Source organism: Leuciscus leuciscus (genome assembly GCF_965113295.1).
Source record: "Leuciscus leuciscus genome assembly, chromosome: 22".
Taxonomy (NCBI): Eukaryota; Metazoa; Chordata; class Actinopteri; order Cypriniformes; family Leuciscidae; genus Leuciscus; species Leuciscus leuciscus.
Window position 1 is genome coordinate 9,006,748 of NC_138746.1, and position 11,833 is coordinate 9,018,580.

The following is an 11,833-nucleotide window of genomic DNA, read 5'->3' on the forward strand; positions in this document are numbered from 1 at the left end:
AAAATGGATTCCTGGAATTTGAAATCTACTCCTCTTCCCCCACCTTATTCTTTTTCTCTCTGCCTCATTTTTTTCTCTTAATGTCTATCACTCTCTCTCTCTCTCTCTTTTGCATATTCTGCAAGCTGCCTTTTGATTGCATTTTCATACAGTTAATTAGAGAAGAGATCTTATTGTGAGTCATAAATGGAGATAGAAACCTTATAGTCTTCATTTAGCATTTTGGCTAAACTACATCTCAGTAAATCAGCACCAGCATATAATTTATACACTTTTAGACTGCAATAGGCACTGCTTGAGTGCATGTGTGTGTGTGTCTGTGTGTGTGTTATAGACTGGAGGGGGTGTTCATATCAGTAATGTTTGTAAAACTCAAGTACAAATTGCTTACAGATTTTGAAATGGAAAATTGATCACAGAGAAAACTGAGATAGCGTTGTATAAACAAAATTATATAAAAATGAATGGAAAATGAACGTTCATAAATTTCCCTTCAAGTCCCAGTGCTCTGTGGGGACCTCCGCTCCTTCATTAGGGCTTAGACGATTCACAAAATGAAAATGAGACTGCAGTCCAGATGGAGTTGCTTCTTTCAAGCTCACAACAACAACTTGATTCAGTCATCATCATTACTAAACCTGCACAGACCCAGCAACATGGCAAGCAGTTAGAGGCCGTTCACACAGACCATGTTTTTGCATGGCACTGTGCTGCATTTCCATTGCTTTTCAATGCAAATATGAACTAGAGTAGACCAACATGGACACAGGCAGGAAAAACAGCACGATTGCGAGTATGATGTTGCTTTTATACAAGTGATTTAGTTCCACAAATATGAAGTTAATATTGAGTTAATATTAAGTTATTACAATTTAGGGTATTTCCAGATGTGTTGCCTGTTTTGCTCTGTCAACGTGAATAGATCTGAACAAAACCACTGCAGAACTGTTGCGTGTCTCCGAGCAACACATAGCAGTGGTATTTCTTCCTAAAAGAATCATTGTTTGAATGAATGATTCAGAACTCATTCACAAAGCCATTATCTTGTTTAGTTTCTGAATAAAACTTTTGAACAAATCAGTTGAATGAGTGATTCATTGACACGCTCATATAGACAGTGGGTGCGTCTCAATAAGCTCCCTAACTTCCAGAAAAGCAGAAATATGACATCATTTTTTTGTTTGTTTTTATTTAAAGTACATTATGATAAATTCTTTATTGTTACATATATGTGCAACATTTCAGCCATAAATAAATTATAAATGTTAACTAGATTATGTTCATTACCTGTGAATAGCTATAGCTAGCTATGCATGTTTATGTTGTTAGATTATAATTAAATATTGGTTTGTATTTTAAAAAAAAACATCTATCGAGTGTCATTATGTATATTGAGCTGGCTCACATGATTTATGTTTCGCACTTCAGAACTTCTGTTTAAATGAACATGGTGAGCATTGATGCTCCCTGGTTTTCATTGTGCATTGTGGGACTTTTTAGGGTGCAAATGTTTAGTGCACCGGAAGAATTTTGCGATTGAGACAGCACTTAAAATGGCCAACTGATCATCAACCAAATGACCCTGATCAACGCCCTGACTAGTGAACTAGGGAGCTGATTCCGACGCAACCAGTGTTTAGGTCCACAATGAATCAACGTTTTGAACAAATCGATTCAATTAATCATTCAATGATTCACTCAAAGACAGTGTCTTGTAACCACCTAAATGGCATAACAGTGTCTCACTGAAAAAAAAGTTTTGGAGACTTTTTTTCAGAGACTCTTTCATGAGTTTTCTAGAGCTTCTGTCAACAGAGCTCCTCTGAATCCCTACGTATTATCAGATAGACTGTCAGCACCAGTGGCCACAAAGGGGCTATTTGTGAGCACCCATTTGAGTCATAAAATGACAAATAGAACGCCCTACGGTCACACAGACTTCACATACATGGGCAGACAAAAGCAATGAGTGACCGTACATCCACATACAGTAATGCTTAGGACAGGGCTATGGAAGGTAAAGAATTATTTTAGTCTTAACTGCAAATTACAGTGCATTTATGTGTAGATGTTCTCTGTGAAGATCAAATCCTGGTGTATGTAAAGAGTGTATATTCACAGAATATTCTAGCTGACACTAGGCATAAACAAATAGCCTTATCATAATTGTCTTTTCATTTTGCACCAGATCAGCAAAGCTGAAATGTATCCACTCATTGATCACACCGAGAACGATAACTATAACAATAACTAACTATAGCATCCACACCAGAGGACAATCATTTTCTGTCTATAAAAAGCATGCTGCAGTTTTTTCGTCGACTGCTTTAAATGTTTGAGCTCATTAAGATTCTGATTGGCTGTCAATGTTTTGTGTAGTTTTTCAACTGGATTTTTCTTTTTTTTTCTTTTGAAAAAGCAAAAAGCAAACTAAAGATATTCTTCTGTGTTGTTATTGTTATAGAAGTGATGGGAGAAACCAAGCTTTTTCGAAAATTTGGCCAAACTAATTGCTTCGCAATGTTATACACCGTTTCGAAGAGCTCAAATTTTTGCACACGCTGGTGGTGACGTGGACTTCCCTACTCTCATAGAATCAGAACGATTGTTAATACTTATACATTTATCATCCATACAGTAAATACAGTTATCATCCTTGGTGTGAACGGGCCTTAACTGTAAGAGTGTGTTTGTGTTTGGATACGCTGCAGGAGCATTTCCACTACTAACCATGATGTCCATGAAAAGTGACATCTGTTGATGGAGTATGTCAGGAACACTCAACAACTTTACCTCTCCACCATCTCTCTCTCCGCCTGTCCACATCCAGGCCTGAAAAATTGGTCCTAGCATGGCAGTCCTGCACCCTGTGACCATCATTAACAGCTCATGCTGTGACAGACAGCACCTCCATGGCTCGATCACCACTCACAGTGTAAACTTTTGCCCTCTCATTGCCAACCAGCAAAAGAAATCCCACATCAGAGGAACCGAGGAGAACTAGCTGTGTTAAGACCGCACTGTGCATATCAAACATGATGAGCTGCCGCTCGTAGCTTCAGTTGATCTTAGCACTTTGAAAAGTTGTTTTTTGTGTTGTCAGGCTTCCACATTACGTGGGTTACGCTCAGTCAAGCGCGGCTCACTGGAATCAGATCATTGTCATTAATACAGCTGGAACGAGATGCCACCTAGATGCACAGATACACAAATTAGCATGCCGACATGCAGTCAAATCTGATTTGCTGTTGTCTTAACAACAAAAGCCTCCCCAGAACTGGCTAACATCTTAGTTTTCAAACCCCCTTAAAGACATTTTTGATGAACTATTAAGGCCTTGTTGAATATCTTAGATAAAAGAGTAAGAGGAGAAAGGAGGGGCAGGTGTGGTCTAATCAGGTCTCTCATGCAGGGTAATTGGCAGCGCCGTCTGCCTAATAGAATTAGTGCAGCTTGCTTTGTTCCTCACACTTCGCTTGCTAATTATGCTGGTTAGGTTGAAAGGTATGTGACCTACACCCTGAACCATCCCACACCTGTGGTGTTGTACAAGAAATACGTCTGTCACATCAATTTTAGGAGTAGTAAATAAAAAACCTAGAGGAGCATGTACACAGAAAAAACACAATAATGCACTTAAATTAGCACTACTGGTCACAGCTCATTTTAAATGTAATAAAATAAGGTTTTATGTTTCTGATATTTTATTAGAAGTGTCAAAATGAAAGATTCTTTCTTCTGTGGAACACACTAGTCCACTTTAGACATTAACTAAATTTGCAACTACAGTACGTCAAATAAAAAATTGCGAGTATCTCAGAATTGCGTGATATAAAGTTGCAATTGCGAGTTAAAAAGTCAGAATTGCGTGATATAAAGTCGAAATCGTGTGTTAAAAAGTCAGAATTGTGAGATATAAACTCGCAATTGTGAGAAATAAACCGAAATTCTGACTTTTTTTCTCAGAATTACATGTTTATTTCTTGCAATTCTGACTTTATATCACACAATTCTGACTTTATACCTCACATTTCTGAGAAATAAAGTTGTGAAATAAAGAACGCAATTGTGAGATAAAAAGTCGCAATTATCTTTTAAAAATGTTTTATTCTGTGGCGGAAACAAGCTTCCATTGTCTACATATACTCTAATGAGAGTAATGCTGAGCTCACACTGCACGATTTTAGGCCCGATTTTCACTCGCCAACAGGTTTTGTGAAATCGCCGACAAATGCCCGAAATCATGACAGTCACGCAGTGTGAATTATCAAAGATGCGATCTGAGAGAATCAAAGATGAGTCGCCAATGCCCGTGAGATATTTGGCATGCTAAGTAAATTTCCTTACCATTTCTCACATGTGTTTGGTTGTGAAGCGGACCCGACAGAGTTGTCTGCGATTCTTCCTCTTTAAAAGTCATGCAATGTGAAACCCCCTGTCGCCGATCCATTGTGCAGTGTGCACACAGCAGCAACTGAATGTTACCCCAGAGAGTCGTGCAGTGTGAAAAGAACTGTGATCTGACTACTTTGAAAATCGTGCAGTGTGAACTCGGCATAAAGGCAAGCCCACACTACAGAACTATGAGACTACATGAATCGCCATGGTGCTCACACTACACAAGTTTTCTTGTCGTCTGTCATCTTCTTGTTTTACCGGTGCTCATACTACACAACACATCGCTGATAACATGGACCAACTACAAGATCTTTGGCAAAGCAGCAACCCTAGACCAACAACGAAATAACATGTTCTCACATGAATTCACACAAGACTTTAGAGAACCGCTCATGCTCGCTGCCAAAGTCATATGTGCAAAAAAAAAAAAAAAAACGTAGAAATCTGTGTGCGACAGCAGAATCCAGCCAAAAGTCATGTAGTCTGAGCCTGCCTTTAGCTTACATGTTGCAAATGAATGAGTGTAACTTGATATGTAGTTGCAAAGTTACTTAATAGAGTTAGTAGTTAGTAGAGTTTAATGTGGACTATCGAAATAACAGTTTTGGTGCCCAGTGACTTTATTTGTATGGGAAAAAAAACTGAGACATTTCACACAATAACTTCATTGATGTTCCACAGAAGAATAAGAGTCATAAAGGTTTGGAATGACATGAGTAAATGATGAGAGAATTAAAAAAATGTTGGGTGGTCGACTTAAACTGTTTGAATGTGTGAGGCTTCTGATTCATATAGCCGCTCTAGGTAAATAACTTGGACAACAATAAAATGCAGTAAATAGTTAAACTATTTGTGCTACAAACCAGTGTCTTTATGATAAATGAAATAAATGGAGGGAAAAAAATATGATATCAAATACCAATCTGCAACTTCAAGCAATATTCAAGTCTTGCACGTTCAAGTTACAAATGGCCGCGCCCACTCTTACGTTAAAAATAAGGTGCACAGGAACGCATTGGGAGAGAGATGGGATCGGGACATTCAAACCTGCATCTTCATGAACAGCTGTTTTTATGTGTCATAAAATAATTACCCACTGGGCCACAGCTCTGGCACAAACAAACAGCTCTGTGTGGTTATTTAAAACCCTGCAATTTCAGTTTTAACACACTTGTATCCGTTAAAACACCCGCTGTGACTCATTCTGTGGATTTGGTTAAGCGGTATTTTCTTAACAAAAAACACCACATTTGCAGAAATGTGGCAGATAAGTAGGACATATTAGTTAAATAAATAGCCATTTTACTCTAAAAGCAGGACAACATTACAACAAGGACGACACTGTCTGTACACGCATCGGTTTGTGTGTTTTTCTCTCAAACACACACAGAAACCTGCTTCCACATCATTGCCAGAGAGTGGAATCCGCTTCTGTCTCTGTGGGTGTCCTCAGAGCAGCAGAGAGATTGCCAACATCCATATTTGACGGATAGAGACAGAGAGCGGGAGATACTGAAAGAGTGCGAAAATCAGACTGACAGAGTTTGCCTAAATTCAATATTTCTGTTATGCATTTTCATTTTATAATCCAGAGGGTAGCATATGGAGCTAAAGAGACTGAATCACACAGTGAGCAAAATGAAGTGGGAAGGAAAAGAAATTACAAACTGAGTGAAATATGAAATATGAATACCATGCCCTGCCATATAAAGGAAGACACCTGCCAGAACCGATGTGAGATGGCGGAGAGCAAGTACACGGCTCAGAGCTGCTGAGAGAGACGTAGAGGAGATATTCCTGTCTGGGAGATTATAAAAATTAATGTGATGAAGCTCAGACTTACTACTCACAAATTAATTTTAATGTTGTCCACCCTGCTGACCCACATTAGTTCAATCTGGTGTGATACTTAAACCACACTGGTGAATATTGAGAAACCTCTATAAATGAGGTTGAGAAACAAGTTGAGAAACCTCGATAAATGGTTTTCTTTTTTCTTTTTTCTTTTTTTTGCCCCATCAGTAAGGCTCAAGTTCCCACTTCATCAACACCAAACCTGATATTTTACACTTCATATAATCTACATTAATATTATTGAAATAGCCAGTATTATGCAATGATTCACAAACCGTTAATACTGTGGGTGAAAAGACTCACCATGTAGCTTCCATTCGAACTATGCACTATATTCATCAAATTTGACAGTGGCAACTCTCAGACAGGTAGCTTTCAGTGGCAAAGTGGATTGATGTAATTGTCAGATGTAGTGCACTACAAATTCAAACAAGAGAACCAATCAAAAGCATCAGAATAGCATCGCTTTCCTAAACAGCCTTTAAATGGCAGTAAACATTGTGCACATCAATAACAGGCAAAGCAACAAATTCATAATATTCAACATCCTAGCTTTTTACAGAAATGTTTCAGATGTAACCCCTTTTGTAATCATTAACATTTTCATAAGTAACTGTAATTTAAGTACACATTTTTTCTCACTTACTGTAACAGATTACAGTTGTATTTACTTTGTTATTAAATTGCGTAACGCCATTACATATAACTAGTTATTCCCCAACACTGCTAATAAGCAAGAATGACTTTGATAAACATCAAATTTGTGTTTTGCTGAAGTAAGAGTTGAACTTTCTTATAACACTTATAACACTGTCTATAATGTTGCAAAATATTTCTATTTCAAGAAATGTCTCTTGAGCACCAAATCAGCTGATTTCTGAAGGACCATGTGATACTGAAGACTGAATTGCTGCTGAATATTCAGCTTTGCCAGGAATAAATTACATTGTAAAATATACAGAAAACAGTTGTTGTTTTTTAAATGGTAACATTTAGTGTGTTTCATTTCATTCTCACAAACGTATGCATATTTTAGTTTAGTTTTTTTCTTCATATAAAAGTAACTGAATGTAATTTTAAGGGATCAATATGATGATTTCTGTTTCATATATAAAATCGAAATATTTTGACGTACCCCCTGTGCGCCCCTCCCATGGGAATCTCTGGTTTAGAGTCATTAACTGTAACAATTGCTTTTGATCATGATCATAATATATTTGTTGTAATAAATAATTCTAAAGACTATAAAAGTATTGATTAGATAAGACTGGAACATGCTATCAAAGCAACAATGATTGCGGCCTATGTTCTCTGAGTAGCCCACATTATGTATTATTACTTCCTCATTGAGATACTATCAGTTCTCTTGCTATTTGCTGTGAACTGCACATTTAGTGCATAAAAGCTTTCTGTTGCAAGAAATACCCAGTAATAAGGTGATTTTCTTTGATTTTGTCATATCTTAGGACATTTCGTTCGTAACGGACCCTTGAATCAAATATTATAAATCAAGAAAAAAATATGGCATAAAAATGTGTGTGAGCTTGAGTAATTACACAAACATCTCATATTAAACAGCTATTCTGATCAGGTTAAGCGAGACCTGATGTAATCTAATCTGCCCCACAGCACCGTTAACACAACACATTTCTTCACAGTCTGAGCACATTGATTTATATTCAGCTCTCACACAATGAGCCTTGTTTATGTGTGTGTGTGTGTGTGTGTGTGTGTGTGTGTGTGTGTGTGTGTGTGTGTGTGTGTGTGTGTGTGTGTGTGTGTGTGTGTGTGTGTGTGTGTGTGTGTGTGTGTGTGTGTGTGTGTGTGTGTGTGTGTGTGTGTGTGTGTGTGTGTGTGTGTGTGTGTGTGTGTGTGTGTGTGCATTTGAAGACGTGAAGGAGGCTTCTTAACAAGCAAGCTGAGTTAAACCCTTTTCACACTGTGAATGAAGCATCTCAGCCATGTCCGTTGTGGCACCGAGCTGTGGCACTGATAAAACCTTTAATATGCCATTTTATTTACACACACACACTCACCTTCTTAGTGTGTGTAGAGCCTGATCTTTCCTTTCTTAAAAGCGGTGAAGCAGAGGAACGGTTTGCATTTCAATCCAGATCCGTGCGTGTCCTCTGCTCCTCACCGCCCCTTGAGGATTTTGCCTTCTGCTTTCAAATGTCTGTTTTGGAGGCATGATAGAAAATTTGATTGCAATTTGCAGCACATGCCATTTGAATATAACTGTCTTCTCTTCCGCTTTCTGACAGGCCTCGGTTCTTCAGACTGAAAAATAATCACTCTGAGTCTGAACACACACGGGAACCCAAACATACACGCCTACAAACAAGCATGTTACCTTGAAAAGATCTATGGAGGCTGTTCGCAGCCTGTGTTTAAGAGTCCCAGCAGTGCCCATCAGACGGCTCTAATTGCTGCTTTTCCCAGTGTTTGGGATGCTGCATTTCCTGTCTGAATATGATGCAGAGGAGGGGGAATGATGGGAGCTTTATGACAGATTCGTCCGTACTTCGTATTTCTGGGTAAATAGAGCTTGCGAGCGAATGTGTCTGAGTTTGTGACAGGCAGTGTAATTCTTCCTAAAACTGAAAAACATTGCCTCCTGAGATCTGGACTTACATTCTCATAAACACACACAACACAAACAGAGACGTGAAAGCATGCCCACATACATGTACGCACAAAGACACCTATACTCACTGCAAGGATGTGACAGCAATCAAGGTAAAGAAAAAGAAACTGAATTTCTTATTTGTAAAGGAAGCTGGGCTGGAAGGTAGTATCCAAATTTTGAAGCGTAGACATTAGGAGGACATCTGACCTACATTGTCGACCTATTTAACAGCTCAGTTGCTGGGTGGCCACAGGAGATTGGTATCTCTATCCCTGTATGAATTCTCAGCTAGACACATATGTATATATTTGCTTTATATGGGGTCCGATAGAATTACACTGCAAATATAATCTCTTAACCAGTATTTTTAGACTGTTTTCCAGCAAAGAAATCTAAGCAAAGTTGCATCTAATCATTTTCAGAGAATATATCTTGAATCTACCAAACTTACAGAGATATAGTGAGGGTTATGCTTAAAATAAGAGAAAATGCCAATGTCGGATGAAAAATAAACTTAAAGATATATTATTTGCATCTCGTTTTAAGGATATGAAATGAAGAATCTGGAATGAAAATCAAAAATGTTATTTGATGACATATACTGTATATGCAATTCATGCAATGCCTTGAATACACCTGTTCTGTGATGAGCATATTTCTGAAATAAAATGTCTTTTGATATTTTTTGGGGTGGTGTAAAGTCAAACATGTCATGATTATACAGATGTCCTGATATCATTATGAAAGGAACAGTCACAATAAAACACTGAAAAATGTGTTGGTTTAACCATGTATATAATTTCCACATGTAAGTTACACAAACATAATTTCAACATTATGGAATTAAGTTATTTTTAAATGACTCGATTAAGTAGTCTCAACATGATTTTATATGGTTCCCTGACAGGAATAATTTATTTGATTTCATATGTCTATGATCTATAAATTATAACATTTACATTGTACATGTACTCGTTCAGCAGATGCTTTTATCCAACGCAAATTACAAATGAGGAATACAAGCAATTCATCTTAAAGAAGCAATAAACGCGAGAAGTGCTAGTAATAATAGTTTCAGGTACAAAGGCAGGGATAAAGGAATAGTGAGACCATAGAAGAATTTTCATGGATTTTTTTTTTACAATATGCAGTTAGCTAGCTCATGAGAAAGCAATAGCACATACAGTATTAGCATATGCTAAGTATATGCCCTTTAAGTAAAGCAGCATAAATAAAAATGTTATGTATCCTCATTCCTCAACCTAAGAAAAAGCTCCACTCTTCACCTCTATGGTAACCCAGTCTACTTTAATCCTCTCTCCATTAAGTTGAATGCAAATGCATTCTGGGGACTAAATTTTCAGTAATGTCAACAGCAAAAATCATTTTCGAGTACTTGATTAGTTCACATTCGCCCAATCAGTGGATTGCACATTTTATACAATTGCATTCTTTGAAAGATCAAACAATAATATCAGACAATATGTTTTTCCAGTATTTTCGGTGAAAAGGGAAATTCTTAAACAGAAAACCTTAAACAGTTTGGCATAATATTTTATTATTATTTCTTTGAAAAAAAAACAGTAAAGCAATTTTTTTTAACTTTTCAGGCCATCCATCCAGGGTGTTTCCCTGCCACTGACTCAAAACTCCTGGAATAGGCTCCCGCTTACTCGCCACCTTCCATAGGACAAGCGGTTTGGCAAATGGATGGATTTGTCAGTCAAATCAAAGTCAACCAACATGCAAAATCAATATACAAATTCTGCATTTCTAAGAATGTGGCACATGTGTTTTAAACTAGATTTTCAAGTATTTTCCCTTTTATTTTGGACACTTTTATATGTCATTGCCCCACAAGCATGTGAAATGTTGCTATATTCTTCTGTGTCAGTTCATGTCAGGTTTCACATAATGCACGATTTGTGAAGACTGACCTTCAATGAGTGCTCTCCCGTATAAAGAACAGCACTGTCAGTCTGTCCGTCAATTCTCCTCCCAATCAACTGTCAGGTCATCCTGAAGATCTGATCAGCAGTCATGGATGGATTAAGACATTCCTGGCCTCTAGGCATAAAAGCATTCAGTACACTGCCTTTCAACCTTCAGGATTCGAAAGGAGAAAAAAAGTTTACAGGACGAACAACACATTCTTATTATGGGGAAAGTACATAAGCCTCTTGACACTATCTGCCTATTCTTCAAACGACTCTGGAGTAAATCGTTCGTTAATGAGCGAAACTCTCCACCTAGAACACTGACCCTGACTGAGACTCGATAATGAGCTCTCCTGTTAAGAAATGGAGCTGCCGCTCTTTTAAACAGAATCTCTCAATATTGGCATTATCTGCAACACTGGTTCAGTAACTCTTCTATGTCTCAATAACAGTAAAGTCACTGGAGACTGATCTCTCGTGCTGGACTTTACCAGTCTTTGGCATCAGTGCTGCAATGTTGGCCTCAGCCTGCTCCTCATTATTAGCTACAATGGTCATTCTGGGTCTTTCTTTAGAGGTTCAATAGAGTCCTTGCGCAGTCCGGGTTGCTTACCTGGCATCTTTTAAACTCGAATTTAATTTGGTTGATTATTGGATTTTGTTAATTAAAACAACATACTTGACAATTATCTGCACTTCCTATCTTTACAAACCTGAATACACTTGGTTATTTCAAATACACACAAACCATAATACAGACTACAAATCAGTCAGAAATCAGTCAGCTTATTGAACCTTTAGACAAAATGGTGTACGTTTCTTTTTTTCTTTTTTTCTTTTTGAGCCAATTGATAAATCAGCCTTTTATGGCTCATATAGCATGATATAGGAGAATATGAAGCTTATACTCGAGGAAGAAAACAAATACCTCAGTTTTATTCAGAGGCCCAAACTGAGCAAAAAACATGCAATTTCATGATCAAAGCTCTGTAGTTTTTATTGCGAGAAAAAACAT

At 37.6% G+C, this 11,833-nt stretch overlaps 1 protein-coding gene across 1 annotated transcript in view; it reads left to right on the top strand.

Moving 5' to 3' along the window:
- Positions 1–11,833, top strand: part of gfra4a (GDNF family receptor alpha 4a) — a 110,287-nt gene that overhangs the window by 71,938 nt on the left and 26,516 nt on the right. The window lies entirely within an intron of this gene.